We start from the raw sequence: 18,085 nt of genomic DNA, 5'->3' as shown, positions 1-18,085 counted from the left end.
GAGGGATGTACCAATTGTCTAATTCCAGACAGAGGAATATACTTTGTTGAAGCCTTAAACTACTTGATATCATCTCCAAGCTAGAGCTTATTTTAAAACAATTTAATCATGAGCTACCTCATGAGTCAGTGGTTCCTCTCTGGTTCATAAGAGGGAAAACTGTCAGAGTAATTATTAATATCAATGATATATTTTAGAAAAAACTATTCCAACCTGTAAAATATTGAATTAAATAAACTTTTTCAGGATCTTTAAGCAATACTAAGACTATGATGCCTTAAATCTCACTTACCCTACAAGTGAAAAGATTATATTAATGTTAACTTACTGGCTGCTGAGGTAAAATTCAACTCAATGTAGAAAAATGATTACTTAAAAGCTATAATTGGTTTAATAAAACCAATATAATTTCTTCAAGACCTGGTACCCTTGTGAAATCATAAAAGATATCATTGTTTGATGGAGGTTAACTCTTCTTTTTTGAAAATTTACTCTAGTGTCTGCTTCATAAATAATAATGTTTTTTTTTTTTTAATTTTTATACATACAAATATCCTTTTGCAGGTTTTTGTTGAGTTTGCAGGGCTTTCTCTTAGAAGATATAAAAAAATGCCATCTTGTTCCATGTAGACTGCTATAACAAAATACCATACCTTGGGAAGACCATAAACGACCAGAATTTATTTCTTATTGTTGTCAAGGTTCGGAAGTCCAAGATCAAGGAATTGGAGAAATTGGCAAATTTGGTCTCCGATTCATACCTGCCATTTTCTAACTTTGTCCTGACACATGAAAGAAACAAGGCAGCTCTGTTGGGATCTCTATTATGAAGACACTAATCCTCATGACTTAATCACTTCCCAAAGGCCCCTAATCACCTTCCAAAGACCTCCTAATAACATCACCCCGAGCAATAGGTTTCAACTTATGAAATTTTAAAAACACAAGCATTCAGAACATAGCAAATAACTTTAAAATACAAAACATAAAGTTCATTTTTAATGAAACTTCTAATTTATTCATATATGTTTAGTAAACAGCTATGTTTTAGAAACTATTAGTAATGATTTGGTTTCAACAACTATAATTAGGAAATTTGTAATAAAATATTTTGTATACTGAACTGTCAAAAATGCTGAACAAAAAGGAACTAATGTTTTTGACATACTTTCAAAATATTGATAAGGAAATGTATTCCTTTTGTATAGCATACAACTGTTTTCAGGTAATATGAATGAATAATATATTGTGAAATAATGATTCATTTTATAAATGTAAAATTATTTTTATAATTTTTTGTTGAATATCAAAAATTAGTAGATTTTTAAATGTCAAATCATAGTGAGATTACAGTTTTTCTAAACTGTGATGCCATATTGCTTCACTGAACTTTGTAAATAAAAACAGAAAAAATTAAAAATAGTATTTGTCTTCTTATAAATAGTATTTTTATCTGTAAACATAGAATTAATGTCTATTTAGATGCTCTTTGGTTTATTTTATGGTTCTAAAATATTCTACATATATATTCTTTACCTATTTCATTAAAGACATACCTACAGTTTTTTGTGCTGTTGTATTGCTATACCATGATATACCACGATAATGATAATAGAAGTCTAACATTGCTATATTAATTTCAGATAGAGTAAACCTCAGAACAACAAAAGAAAATTATGAGGGATGCAGAGGGGAATTACTAAATGAGAAAGGAGTCAAGTCAAAGATCTGCAGTATGGCATAACATTTTAAGGACATAATATTTTAACTTGTATTTTCTTGGAGGCCACCTTTTCCAGTTTAAACTATTACTGATTGTACTCTGGAACACTAACATGGTATATGAAGATTACCAAAGGATGAGTATATTGATAATTTAATCTAATTTATTATCTATATCATATTATTAATCAAATAATTAACATATAGTCTTAAATAATAGTGTGGGAGCTAAGCTTATTGAACAGAATTTTATTGTAATATTAATAAATAGGAGACATTAGATAGAATCCTTGAAACTTATTAAATTTCCCATTGAATAAGTAAAAAATTCATAAAATCACTTCATTTTAAATGTTATAGATAGAGCCACAAATACAGTAATTTTGAAAACATGTGTTGTATACTATCTAATTCAACTGTAGTTAAAAATGGGTCAAGATATATCTATATTCATGGGAAAATTATTTTTGTGAAAATTTGTTGGGATAATAATGACAATTACTTAGCAGAGTGCCTGATGCTTCAGAATCAAAAAATATTTTAAAACAACAGAAATGATGTGTTTTTTTCTTAAGATGCCAATTGATATACAGTTATAACTGTAACTGTATTCACAGTATTATTTACAGTATCAGTATTAACTCTATTTGGACCACTCTCTGAATTATGCATAGGTACAACCAGGCTTATTGAGAAACACATTTAGTTGTTTCTACACTTGCCTTTTTCTGGTTCTAGATGTTTTTTCAGATTGTCGATTAAATAAAAAATAAGTGGAAAACTAAAATAATAGTGACAGGAGTTATTAGTACAGGTGACTTCAAACCAAGAAAGGTATATAAAGCTTAATATTCAAGTTGAAAATCACAGTACAAATCCAGTTATATCACAGGAGTAAAGAACACATTTTACTTAAAGAAACTTGGAACATAATGTAGTTATGAAAATATAGTAGCTGTTGTACCCAAAGTTGCCTCCTACAATTGCAATTAAATTGAGCTGCAGTGACATTTGTGATCCCAGACAAACATATAAATGTTTTATAATTTCCTACTATGTCTGTTGTGTATTTCACAATGTAAATTTTAGAAATGTCAGGGAAACCTTCTAAGTTTGAAAAGTAGGAAGTACACATTGACCAACTCCATCTAAAAGAAAGTAAATATATTGTTCTCAAATTGAGTTACTATCTTGCATGTAACATTTCCACAGAGTGAGTCTTCGATGAAAGGCTTGAATTTTTTCCTGCATAGCTACTACAGAATAATGCATTAAAATCACAAAAGGATGCACACAACGAAGAGTCCATTGCCCTGCACACAACAGGTACAGACAGTCCTGTGTAAGAGATTCAGATCATAATGAGATAATGAAAAACCCTATAAAATGTAGCTCTAATTGAACTCTTTACTTTTGTATAAATGAATTTGGAAAACTTCCCAGACTATTATTGTTTTTATAAGGAAACATCTGTTTGAAGGGAGTGGCTGAATAAAATAGCTTAGTCTCATCATCAACACAAAGGCTGAGGACATTGATTTTTTTCTAGGGTTGTCAAAGCATTTTCAATTTTTTTGCACCTTTTTTTTTTTTTTTAGTCCACTTGAAAAACTATTTGCCTGATGTCTTACTCAAAATGGACACCTAAAGGATTCATGATTTCAAAATAGTTTATTAAAAAGGCAATCTCTCATTCAAATCTAAAAAGAATGAAATAAATTTTGTGACATAGAGTTAAATACTTCTTCAAAACTTTGCAATTACATAAATTAAAGGGAAAATTATCACTGGTCTTTGACCCTAAATTAGATTTCTTTTTTTTTTTTTTTGACTTGATTCTTGAGCATTAGCAAGAAAATGATCAAATCACCTAATAATGTGTTCTTGTAGTTTGTATCAGCCACATAAAATTTAATTTATACATAAAAATAAGCTTAAAAATTTAGGCCGGGCGCGGTGGCTCAAGCCTGTAATCCCAGCACTTTGGGAGGCCGGGACGGGCGGATCACGAGGTCAGGGGATCGAGACCATCCTGGCTAACGCGGTGAAACCCCGTCTCTACTAAAAAAAATACAAAAAAAGTAGCCGGGTGAGGTGGCGGGCGCCTGTAGTCCCAGCTACTCGGGAGGCTGAGGCAGGAGAATGGCGAAAACCCGGGAGGCGGAGCTTGCAGTGAGCCGAGAGCCGGCCACTGCACTCCAACCTGGGCGACAGAGCGAGACTCTGTCTCAAAAAAAAAAAAAAAAAAAAAAAAAAAAAAAATTTAGAAACACACACATTTGTTTGGCATATTTACATTTAGCCTAAGTGTTATAAAACAAAACCTTAAGACTATGATATACTTTCTGGTCAGTTTTGCATTTTTGGCTAGGTTACATTACAAATATTGGATGATCTTCATTGTAAATATTGGTGAGCAGTTTTTTTTTTAATTATCAAATTCAGCCCCATATAATTCCTAGATAAGAAAAAAATATTTACTGTGCAAAAAATATGGAATATGGAATTTACTTTCAAATTTGAAATGCTATTATTTTTCAATCAAATTATTGTTTTCTGCACAACAAACCATCATGATTCACATTTACCTATGTGACAGACCTGCACAAGTACCCCTGAACTTAAAAGTTTAAAAAATACATTCTGTTCTACTATGCGCTAACCACCAATGCGGCATACATTGTGTATAATGATGAACAGGGTCAAAACTCTCCTTACCTCATTACATTCAGATCCTAGAGAAGGTTCTGATCATTTTTGTTGTTGTTGTTTAAAAATATTGGTCATAGTTGCCTGAGTTTTCTTCAGTTTTAAGTATTAAGTTTTTTCCTTCCTAAAGTGGTTCAGAGACCTGAAAATGAAATGTCGGTTATTTTACTCTAGTGAGTGAGACTCTAGAATTATGTTGGCTCCAGGTAAGTCAGAGAATAGGAGGTTTGCCTTGAGCATACGTAATAATTTAGGCTTAGCTCCTATGGCCAGTGGTTTACTCCCTCTTGACAGAAAATCTATGAGAACCTTCCAGGAAGACAAACTCTTTGGATTAAGATCAGAATCCAGACTTTTCCCTGAAGACCAGATATACAATTAAATTAAAATGAAAGATACATCAGACCCACAGATATAAAAATATTAAATGATATGTATATTAAAGATATATATAGAGATAAAGCTTTAGAATCATAGCACAGAGTGATTTATTTAAATAAATTGCTCAGTATATACCTCTAATAAAGTAATTTTGTGAAATATTATTTTAATTCATAAAGTTCAAATTTATTTCTAAACTGTTTAAAACTTAAAGTGTTATTTTTATGGTACCCAGAAATAGATGTTACTGAAACTAACTGTTATTTCAAATTTTGAGAGGAAGCATAAATCTTCCAAAGTGAAACTTTTAGGAAAATATGTTACATGAGAAATGTATTATATTACAGTCATGCAAAGAAATGTTGCCAACAATATATAATTTTGCATTAGCCACCTATAGAAAAATGCAATGAAGTTTGTAATAAAAATAAATGTTATTGTATATATTTAATATATACAACATGATGTTATAAGACACACACACACACATTATATATAGTAAAATGGTTACTATATTGTTACAAATTAAATTATCCATCATCTCACATAGTTACTAATTTCCCACCCTTTGGCAAAAGCAGCTATAGTCCACTAATTTAGCAAAAATTCTGAATGCAACTCTCCATTATTAATTATAGTCCTCATTTTGTACATTATATCTTTTGACTTGGTCACACTAAGTATTTACTACTTTTTGTCCTTTGACCCTATTCTTGACACCACAGCTTAAATGACAGTCTTTCCTGATCAACCTAAAACACACTCAAAAACACATAGAAAATATTGAGTAGTGCTTTTCTTCTATATGTACTCTCATGATATTCCCTACTACCCCATCCCTAGCTCTAATTGCTTCATTATTATTTTCTGCTTACTCATCTGGAACCTTCTCTAGGATCTGAATGTAATGAGGCAAGGAGAGTTTTGACCCTGTTCATCATTATACACAATGTATGCCGCATTGGTGGTTAGCGCATAGTAGAACAGAATGTATTTTTTAAACTTTTAAGTTCAGGGGTACTTGTGCAGGTCTGTCACATAGGTAAATGTGAATCATGATGGTTTGTTGTGCAGAAAACAATAATTTGATTGAAAAATAATAGCATTTCAAATTTGAAAGTAAATGCTAAATGTCTATGTCTACTAAGTATTTTTAAAGAACCCTGGTGTTTAATCTTGCTCATTTTTGGTATCACATTTTGGTAATCATGATAAATATTTGAATGTTTAACTTTACTCATTTATTCTCTTTTAAAATTACCCTATTTGGAAGAATGATGTTCTAAGTAATGATGTCATTGTATCAGCTAATAGTGATTAACTAACATTTTGACATTATTCCCAGAAATTCTATTTTTAGTGTTAATTCTTCCAGTAAATATGAAGACAATGTTCACGTATTTATTGGAATAAAACATTTTGTAAATATTTCAAGGTCACAGCCAACAAAAGCAGGAAATCAAAAACAGAGTATCCTACTTATAACATCCAAACAATTATATCTTATTATTTTCCAGTAAACAAAATAAAACTATAAGAAAGAAAATAAGCTCACTAAAAACATCAAATACTTGTATTATATAATAAAATTTTGAGTATTATATTTTTGGGATAACATAATCTAAGTTGCACTATGGAATTCCATTTTCCAATGCATGCAATATCATCTTTACCTTAAATATGTCTAAATAATATAGGTAGTTTGAAAGGACAGAGAAATAAGTAAATGAAGGAAAGGAAATATATTAAAAATTATAATCACATTTTGGAGAAATCCCCCAAACAGGCTCATATGCTACCAGTTGGGAAACTAATTATCTCTTATGTGTTTGTGAATAAGAACATTTTAGCCTTAAATCTATGCAGGCTGGGGAAAAAGACCAAATCTATTGAACAACAACAACAAAAATCTATCACATTGTTACTCAATTATATTTTCATTTAATAGGATTCCATTACTTATTGCCAATGGTTTGAGTATTAGGTTTTAACAACATGCCTTCAATTTTCCATTGCATTTTTTCATCTATTATAATCTAAAAATTACCATTTCATTATTTAACTTCTAATTTTCTCATAAAGATTTCTGTTTTAAACTTTCTGAAATTAAACCTAAACCTCCCTTCTTCAATTTGTTCTCTGTTAGTATATACTAAGCTTAGAGTTTTACAACAGAGTCATATGTATTTGGTTTTCTACTCTATAACAACCCTTCATTACTGAAGACACATTTCTTATCAATGATTTTGTATTGTGCATCTTGTATCTATTATACATAATTGTATGAGTTAACCCTTAAATTAAAAAAGACGATTTTTAGCTGGGTGTGGTGGTGTGCACCTGTAATTCCAGCTACTTGGGAGGCTGAGACACGCTTGATCCCAGGAGGAGGAGGTTGCAGTGAGCCAAGATCATGCCACTGCACTCCAGCCTGAGTAACAGAGTGAGACTCCATTAAAAAAAAAAAAAAGACCATTTTTAATATACTAATAAAGCCAAGAGCATATTTCATTGACTCCATTAGTGATTATTCATATGGCATAACACAGTAATAGATCTGTATGGATAACAAGGAAACATACAATTTAGGATATAATATTAAGTAAATAAAAAATGAGAAGGAAAAAGTAATGTGGGAAATCTAGAGACATTAGCAGAAAAGTTGAGTCTTTTTGTGAGATGGAGCCTCACTCTGTTGCCCAAGCTGTAGTGCAGTGGCACAATCTCAGTTCACTACAACACCCAGGTTTAAGTGATTCTCCTGTCTCAGCCCCCTGAGTAGCTAAGATTACAGTTGCATGCCACCATGCCTGGCTACTTTTTTATATTTTTAGTAGAGACGAGGTTTCACCACGTTAGCTAGGCTGGTCTGAACTCCTGACCTCAGGTGATCTGCTTGTGTCAGCCTCCCAAAGTGCTGGGATTACAGGCGTGAGCCACTGTACCCAGCCAGATTGAGTCTATTTTTATTCAAATGGTATATTTTCTTAGCTCAGTGAAATTATTGTTGAAGCTATTTGTTTTAATTTACTCATATTTAATGCTCTGTACACATTTAAACTCTATCATCTTTTTAGTATAGTCTACCTATCTGTATATAGCTATGATTTTGAAAGATAATTATGTATATTTCCAGGTAAAAGTTGAACATATTTGGATTTGCATTGACTCAACTATGAACTAAATCAGTAACTATTAAATAAGTATAAATATACAGTTTAGATTCTAGAAATATGGCAAATTTGAAAAATTTATAGAAAATTCTGATGATAAATGTAGAAATGCTAGAAAAAATAGAACACTTTAAACGAATAATTTATACTGAAAAAATAAAGAAACAAATGTGAGTTGAAATAAAAAAGGAACTCAAAGTCATAAGAGCTTGTAGCCCCATTTATCTACATGATCCATTTTTAAACTAGTCAAGACAATCCTAAGCAAAAAGAACAAAGCTGGAGGCATCACTCTATCTGACTTCAAACTACAAGGCTACAATAACCAAAACAGCATGGTACTGGTACCAAAACAGATATATAGACCAATGGAACAGAACAGAGGCCTCAGAAATAATGCCACACATCTACAGCCATCTCATCTTCAACAAACCAGACAAAAACAAGCAATGGGGAAAGGATTCCCTATTTAATAAATGGTGCTGGGAAAACTGGCTAGCCATATGCAGAAAACTGAAACTGGACACCTTCCTTACACCTTATACAAAAATTAACTCAAGATGGATTAAAGACTTAAACATAAAACCTAAAACCCTACAAGAAAACCTATGCAATACCATTCAGGACATAGGTATGTGCAAAGACTTTATGACGAAAACACCAAAAACAGTTGCAACAAAAGCCAAAATAGACAAATGGGATCTAATTAAACCAAAGAGCTTCTGCACAGCAACAGAAACTATCATCAGAGTGAACAGGCAACCTACAAAATGGGGGAAAAATTTTGCAAGCTACTCATCTGACAAAAGTCTAATATCCAGAATCTACAAGGAACTTGAACAAATTTACAAGAAAAAAACAACCTCATCAAAAAGTGGGCAAAGGATACGAACAGACACTTCTCAAAAGGAGACATTTATGTGGCCAACAAACATAAGAAAAAAATTCTCATAGTCACTGATCATTAGAGAAATGCAAATCAAAACCACAATGAGATACCATCTCACACCAGTTAGAATGGCAATCATTAAAAGTCTGGCAATAACAGATGCTGGCGAGGTGGAGAAATAGGAATGCTTTTACACTGTTGGTGGGCATGTAAACTAGTTCAACTATTGTGGAAGACAGTGTGGCAATTCCTCAAGTATCTAGAACCAGAAATACCATTTTCCCCAGCAATCCTGTTACTGGGTATATACCCAAAGGATTATAAATCTTTCTGCTATAAAGACACATGCACATGTATGTTTATTGCAGCACTATTTACAATAGCAAATACTCGGAACTAACCCAAATACCCATCAGTGATAGACTGGATAAAGAAAATGTGGTAAATATACACTATGGAATACTATGCAGCCATAAAAAAGAACGAGTTCATGTCCTTTGCAGGGACATGGATGAAGCTGGAAACCATCATCCTCAGCAAACTAATACAGGAACAGAAAACGAAACACCACATATGCTCCCCCATAAGTGAGAGTTAAATGATGAGAACACATGGACACAGAGAGGAGAACATCACACACCACAACCTGTCTAGGGGTGGGGTCAAGGGGAAGGAGAACATTAGGACAAATACCTAATGCATGTGGGGTTTAAAACCTAGATGACTGGTTGATGGGTGCAACAAACCACCATGGCACGTGTATACCTATGTAACAAACCTGCACATTCAGCACATTTCCCAGAATTTAAAGTTTTTTTTTATTTTTTAAAAAAAAAGAAAGAAAGAAAAGAAAATGGAGAAATTGTATGCATAATAAATGGCAAAACTGCTGTGTAAATGCACTTCATACGCACTGTGTAGATACAGAATTGTAGAATAGATTAGTGAGATATTGAAAGGGAAATTAGTAAATCATGAGAAAGATTTGGAGAAAGTACATATAATTCCAGATAGAAGGAATAAAAAGCAATGTGAAAGAAAATGTAGACTGCACATTTAAAGGAAGTATTATAAAGAAAGGCTTGAGATAATGAGGAAAATGTTATATTTAAAGAGAACTTGGCAAAGACTTCTCTAGAAAAATCAGAAGTTCTGGTGTCTCAGATGATTCAAATTCAATAAATTAAGGATAAGATGAATAAAAATAAAACCTTAAATAGCTACTTGGTAAAAATCATGCATTAAAGAGCAAAATAAATAATAAAAAAAAAAAACTACAGAGAAAAGACAGAATAAGTATAAAGTATTTACACTAGTATTTACACTGATATTTACAGCAAACTAGAAAACAGAAAAGTAGAAGTTAGGAGGTAATGAAATGAGGAAATATAACCATCAAACAAGAAAATAAGCAAAATAGTTTTTAAAAATTAATGATATATTCTTGCTGAAAGAACTGCTATAGGGTAGTCTCCAGTAATAAAATTAATTCCCAACACAAAGAATTGATAAATGCTTGAGGTGACAGATACCACACTTACTCTAATTTGAACACTATACATTATACATTATATTCCTATATGAAAACGTCATACATATCTTACAAATAGTGCTACACCAACTTACATGATCACCAACAGTGAATAAGACTTCTCTTTTTTCTACATCTTCACCAATACCTCTACATCTTGGGCATTTTGATAATTGCCGTTCTAACAGATGTAAGGCAATATCTCATATCTCATTGCGGGTTTGACTTGCATTTCCCTGATGATTGGTGGTGCTGTACATATACCTGATGACCATTTGTATGTCTTCTTTGAGTAATATATTCAGGTTCTTTGCCTATTTTAAAAAACTAGATTGCTTGGGCTGGGAGTGGTGGCTCACGCCTATAATCCCAGCACTTTGGGAGGTCGAAGTGGATGGATCACGAGGTCAGGAGATTGAGATCATCCTGACTAACACAGTGAAACCCCGTCTCTGTTAAAAAAAAAAATAAAATAAAATAAAAAAAATAAAAAAAGCCAGTCGTGGTGGCGGGCACCTGTAATCCCCAGCTGCTTGGGAGACTGAGGCAGGAGAATGGCATGAACCCGGGAGGTAGAGCTTGCAGTGAGCCAAGACTGTGCCACTGCACTCCAGCCTGGGCAATAGAGTAAGACTCCATCTCAAAAAATAAAAATAAACAAACAACACAACTAGATTGTTTGATTTTTTTTTAGCTTCTGAGTTGTCTGATTTCCTTATGTATGTCTGATGTTTATACCTTAAAGCATTTGACAAAATTAAGTGTCATTTGTGACTAAAGTTCTCAGCAAATTAAGTATACAAAAAATGTGCCTCAACACAACAAATGGCACTTATGACAAGTCCACAGTTAAAATCACATTTAATTTAGGAAAGACAAAAGCGTTTTTTGAAGGATCAGAAATAAAATATGAATGTCCCCTTTCACTACTTCCATGCAACATAGTATGTAAAGTCTTAACCAGAAAAAATTAGGCAAGAGAAAAAAATTAAAGGCATCCAAATCAGAAAGAAAAAACAAATATTGTCTCTGTCTCCAGACGACATAAACTTATATGTAGAAAAATCCTAAAGACTCCACCAAAAAAACTGTTAGAATAAAGAAACTCAATAAAGTTGCTACATACAAGACCAATGCAAAAAAAAAAAAAAAAAAAAAAAAAAATCAGTTACATTTCCATATACTAATAACAATCTGAAAATAATTTTAAAAACATTATTTTAAAAAATATATTTAGAAATGAATTTAAGCAAGACAGCGAATAATTTTCACACTGAAGATGATAAAACATTGATGAAAGAAATTGCAGAAGACACAAATGGAAAAATATCTTATGTTCATAAACTGGAAAAATTAATATGCCAAAATGTCCCTACTACCAAAAGCAATCTACAGATTCAATACAATCCTCATCAAAATTTCAATATATTTTCTTAAAAAATTACAAAAGACCCCAAATAATTTTGAACAAGAAGAATAAAGATGATGGCATCACACTTTGATTTCAAATTATAATACAAAACTATTGTAACTAAAACAATATAGCCAGAGCATAAAAGCAGACACATAGGCTACTGGAACAGAATAGCAAACTCAGAAACAAACAACACATATAGGATCTTCTATTCATTGACAGATTTTCCAAGAATACACAATGAGAAAATAGTAGTCTTTTGGACACATGGTGCTGAAAAAAACTGGATATCTACATGTGAACAAATACTAATTTTTCCATTATTTTCTGATACACATTTAGCATTTATAGAGTGTGTTCACTTTGTATTTATATTTATGTAAAAATAAAAATTGTATGATATCAGATATATCTATTCTGAACAAAATACAATAATAATGAAATTTTTGAAACAGAGTAATGTTAGTTTCTTAAAAACTATTAATTTAGAGGTTAAGTCTCCAAAAAAAATGAGATAATTTTTAGATCAGAGTGACAAAAATGTCACTAAATATTAAAACTTCCGATTGTCACTAATAATTACTTTGAATATTTAGGGATCAAATCATAAAAGAAAAAAGAAAAAACTGAAAGTTAATAATTCACGTATAAAACTCAAGAATATTAAGAAAAATATATTCATCCCAAATACAGACAAAGTATGAGAAAAAAAGTTGAAGAAAACAAACAAAAATAAAGCCAAAAACATATTCTTTAAACAGATTAGTACAATAGGAAACTCATCAATTAAGAAAAGAAACAATGCAAAAACAAATATTTTTTAAAAGTTTATACTGGGATATGATAATAAGACACGACAGAAAAATATGAATATCTTTCTGTATATTCATTCAAGAATATTTTCTATACGTACATATATATGTATTTACAAAATATATATAACTAAATACATTTACAAAATGTGAAAATGTGAATGCTTTGAAGAAATAGAAAATTTTCTAGTAAGGTAAAACTATAGTCACATTTAGTTCATTGAAATTTGAACACATAACCTTTCGTTGCCAGTAATTGGAATTTACCTACCCTCCAAAATACAAAAATAAACGAATATACTACTTTTTGATATGTTTAAAGTAGCCTTTTATTTTGAGAAAAGGTGATCATAATTTTTACAACATTCTAAGGAATTCTAAAAATTTTTAAAAACACTAAAAATCACATTAGTGTCACAATGTCTATACAGCAAATCAAAATCTAAGTATTTGCACAGTACTTAGTGTAAAAACACAGTGCAAACAATTTGCTATTGTTTCAGAAATACAAATGTTATTAAACTTTACAACAACTTTTAATATTGCTATCAGTTTAATACCTTAAGAAAATAAAAGTTTTAAAACATCTCAATGCACAAAGATTATTTTTCAAAACTCCACTTCAATTTATGATTATACGTCTGGGAAAACAAAGACTATTATAGTAAATCTACCCAAACTTTCATAATGCGGTATCATGAATGGTAAATTCTTAAAATTTTCTTTATATTTAAAGCAAATGCCAAAAATGTGCTCCATGATGATTCCAATTGAAATGTAGTTTCTTACTAGCACTATATAAAAGAGAATAGTAATCAACTTTTAAATGTGTTTTTTTACTATGTTGAGAAGAATAAAAATTAATATTCATAAATTTATTAGATTGTATATTGACTATCAAACAAATATAGATTTAAGGATTAGAATGTCTAAGAGAATCCAGCAGGGTTTCTAGGTGCAATATAAATGAACGACATTTAATGAGTGCTATACATGAATAAATAATCAAATACTTATATTTTACGTGATCCAACTTACAATAGCACATAACAAGACACACTGTATGGTAGGAGTAAGTACAGAACATTCTATATTTGTAAAAAAAATTCAATATATTATGGCAGCTTCATTCATATGTTTTTAGAATAACAATATAATCTTTCCTAAGGATTCTACAGGGTTCTTCACAAACTTTTTTAGTCCACATGCGTACATTTTCCAAAAAGGCTAAGATAATTTTGAAAATTAAAAGCAATAAATGTGTCATGTGCACACAGATAATAACATGCTATAATGATGTAGCAATTTGTATGTGTTCTATAGGTTTAGGGATACAGCTTATACCAAAGATATGGAAGACAGAGACAGGGGACTGACACTTATTAATCTGGTACATAAGATATCACTGGAGACAGGTTGATTCTTAATAAATAGTTCTTAATAAATAGTTTCAGGTCAAATAGCAATCATAATAAGAATATATATATAGAGAGAGACCACGTGTCAGATGGGTAAAAATGCTAATATATTAAAATGCAAATATAAACAATAAAATCAACTCAATAGAAATAGAGACTATGTACTACAGTAATGGAAAATATATATGCCCTAAAGCATACACAGATATCAGGCAGTTAAAGGAAAACGCACATCTTAATTCATTCTATATAGCAATATTATTTATTTTTATTCATTTTTATATTAAATTTTATTTTATTTTATTTTTGAGACAGTGTCTCTCTCTGTCACCGAAGCTGGAGTACAGTGGCACAAGCTCAGCTCACTGCAACCTCCACGTCCCAGATTCAAGCAATTCTCCTGCCTCAGACTTCCAAGCAGCTGGAATTACAGATGCCCACAACCATGCCTGGCTAATTTTTGTATTTGTAGTAGAGGTGGGGTTTCACCATGTTGGCCAGGCTGGTATCGAACTCCTGACCTCAGGTGATCTACCCTCCTTGGACTCCCAAAGTACTGAGATTAAAGGTGTAAGCCACCTTGTCTGGCCCTATATAACAATACTATAAGGAATGTTCAAGACAAACCTTAGACTGAGTCAATGTGTTTGAAAAAATTTCAATCACAAAAATACTAATTATGGTATAGACTATAGCATTTTGAATAATCAAGAAAACCTGCTGAACATGGTGGTATGTGCCTCTAATCCCAACTCCTCGGGAGGCTGAGGCCCGAGAATCACTAGAACCTAAGAGGTGGAGGTTGCAGTGAGCCACGATTGCTCTACTGCCCTCCAGCCTGTGCAACAGAGCAAGACTGTGTCTCAAAAAAGGGGAAAAAAAAAAAAAAGAAAGAAAGAAAATCACAACCACTCACATTCCATTTGTAATATAGACACTAAATTGGAGGAAGTGATTTTAAAAGTTGAATTCCAAAGTACTAATACAGTTATGAAATCATGCATAAAATAATAAAATCTCAATTAGGGAAATGGAAATTCTAAAAGAATAAAATTTAAGTTTTACATCCAAGAGACTGGAAAAAGAATGAAATGTGACATTAATTGTAGGTGATCACTGTTGCGAATGTCAATTGTTATATCTACTTAGCCATTTGGCAATTCCTAGAAAATTTGAAGGTAGTTGTCTTACATGATCTATTAATTTTACATCTGATAACCACACAATGGAGAAACTCTCTCACACATATATAAAGATACATACAAAAGTGCTTTCTGTATTGTTAAAAGAAACAGTGCTAGGAAAAAAAATGTCCTTGGTATATGATACAACGCAGCAGTTATTAATATATTAATTGTATGATACATAATTTTAAATCAGTGAAGTATATATACATGTATCAATATGTTTTATTTCATAATAATTTTGAACAATAAATGAAAGTTTAAAAAGACTATAAAATATAATACAGTATAATAGAAATGTTATAAATTTTACAACGCAGTAAACAGTAGTACATACTGGAGACAGAATTTTTGTATTTATAAGGAACTAATGTTAATTAGAAGGAAAAACTTACACTTCAGAATAATAGTAAGTTGTATTGGAAAAATAAAGGGGGAGTGATAGGTCTGTTTATAGCTGTATCCGTTACAACTTATACTTTGAAAATTACAGTACTGTAGCAAATGTGGCAAAATGTTAACATCAACTATATATCTATACATATGTATATAAAGAGAATATGTTTATCTGTTGCATATCTTTTGAGCCTTCTGCATATTCAGTAGATTTCACAACTTGAATAAAGTGGAATACGATGGCACATATCTTCAGGTTGTTGTATTCTTTGAATATACTCTTGTGTACTGTTCAACTAAAATAAAAGAAAGAAATATACTATAAAATCCAACTCATCAATGAACTTATTACACAATATTAACTTTGATACTGAGAGCATAAATTCCTAGACCCTGGAAAAATTAATGTGAAAAGTCTAAACATATTAATTTTAAAAATTAATTTGAAACTCAACCCCCCATTCTCCAGTTCAGACATTCTCAGAGCATTGAAATCACCTTAATGGCAATTTTCAAATAAGAACTAAGTGAATTACAGTATATCAAAATGATATAATACTATGTAGTTTCCTTGCCCTGAATAGAGTAAAACCTTCTCACATACTACATTGTAATAATTTTCACAATATACTGAATTTATTTTTAAAAGGCAAGGTGCAAAATAATGTTTTGGATACATTATTACTTTAAGTAACTTCATATTGACTGAGAAATAAACTATAAAAAATAGGTATACAAGTTGGTTTATTTTATTAACATTTTATTGAAGCCTGACTACTTGAGTATAAAAAAATTATGAGATATGTTGAAGCATGAAACCATCTGCTATTGAAAATCTATCTTTGATTGGTAATTTCCTGGTGTCAATGTCTCTGGTGATGTACTAAATTATAGGAGATCTGAAGTATGGAGATTTAACAACTCTCTAATTAAAACTGCAGCATTTGTTCAACAGATGAAGACTATTTCAGAATAAATTAATATCAATAAAAACCAAGAAACTAGCCAGGGTATTTTGTGGGAAGCTGCCAGAGCAGTCATGAGGGGTAGAATAATTTGTTTCATGGCAATAGCAGCACAAAAAGTATACATTGACTACCAGTATCAATTAGAAGAAGTTAATGAGATGTAAAAAGCAACATAAAAAACAGGTATCCTAGGACCCTCCAACTTTTGATTAAACAGAGAAACTAAATTCTTTGTGGTGAATAACACAGACAACGTGTTAAAGCTTAATGAACAAACGCACTATTAAAGGGAAATAAATGTAACAACTTATTTACATATGATTAGAATGCAAACAGCAGGGAAAATGTATCTAATAAGGAGAATCTTTTTACTTCTTAAATGCTGAATATCAATAAATATTTTGGAAATTTGGCATATAGTAAATCCATGCATGCTGAAAATTATTCACAAAGAAAGTTCATGTATGAATGCACATAGATTAAAAGATAATTTGTTTCATCTCAGACTCTGAAATATAATGAAATACTGAATTACATACTTTGCTTCAAAAACATTACTATGAATTGAATATGTAGATTTAAAAAAGTTGCTTGTAGTAAAGTGATACCTTGGAAACTAAACATGAATCTTGCACTATACTTTAAAAACTTTAAAATTGATGAACTGATAAATTTAATTTTCTCAGTTCTTTGTTTCCTGAGTGATACTTCATAAATAAATATATTTAAGTGAATACATGCTCTTAAAATAAGCAATTAATACATTAGTTAATAGCAGAATTTAATGATTGCCTATAACAACTGTCGTAGAAAGCATTACGACAAGGAACTTAACAGAGCTTCTTTTCATATTGTAACTGAAAACCTCTTAGTGTTTATAAAAAGTGATGAAACAATATGGATGGAACTGAAGGATATGGTGTTAAATGAAATAAACCAGGCACAGAAAGACAAACTTTGTATGTTCTCATTCATTTGTGAAATCTAAAAATAAAAACAAGTGAATTAATAGAGATGGAGAATAGAATGATGACTACAAGAGGCTGAGAAGGGTAGTGGGGGATGGAGGTTGGGGGAGAGGGGATTGTTAATGGATACAAAAATACATTAGACAGAAAGAGTAGGATCTCAACAGGGTGACTACAGTCAACAAAAATTTATTGTACATTGGGGCCGGGCGCGGTAACTCTTACCTGTAATCCCAGCACTTTGGGAGGCTGAGGCGGGCAGATCGCTTGAGGTCAGGAGTTCGAGACCAGCATGGCCAACATGGTAAAACCCCATCTCTACTAAAATACAAAAATTAGCTGGGTGTAGTGCTGCACACCTGTAATCCCAGCTACTCAGGAGGCTGAGGCAGGAGAATCACTTGAACTGGGAGGCAGAGGTTGCAGTGAGCCGAGATCGCGCTACTACACTCCAACCTGGGCGACAGAGCAAGAGTCTGTCTCAAAAAAAAAAAAAAAAAAAAAAGAAAGAAAAAAGAAA

Source organism: Chlorocebus sabaeus, chromosome 3 (genome assembly GCF_047675955.1).
Source record: "Chlorocebus sabaeus isolate Y175 chromosome 3, mChlSab1.0.hap1, whole genome shotgun sequence".
In the NCBI taxonomy this organism is placed as follows: domain Eukaryota; kingdom Metazoa; phylum Chordata; class Mammalia; order Primates; family Cercopithecidae; genus Chlorocebus; species Chlorocebus sabaeus.
This window is presented reverse-complemented; position numbering follows the sequence as displayed.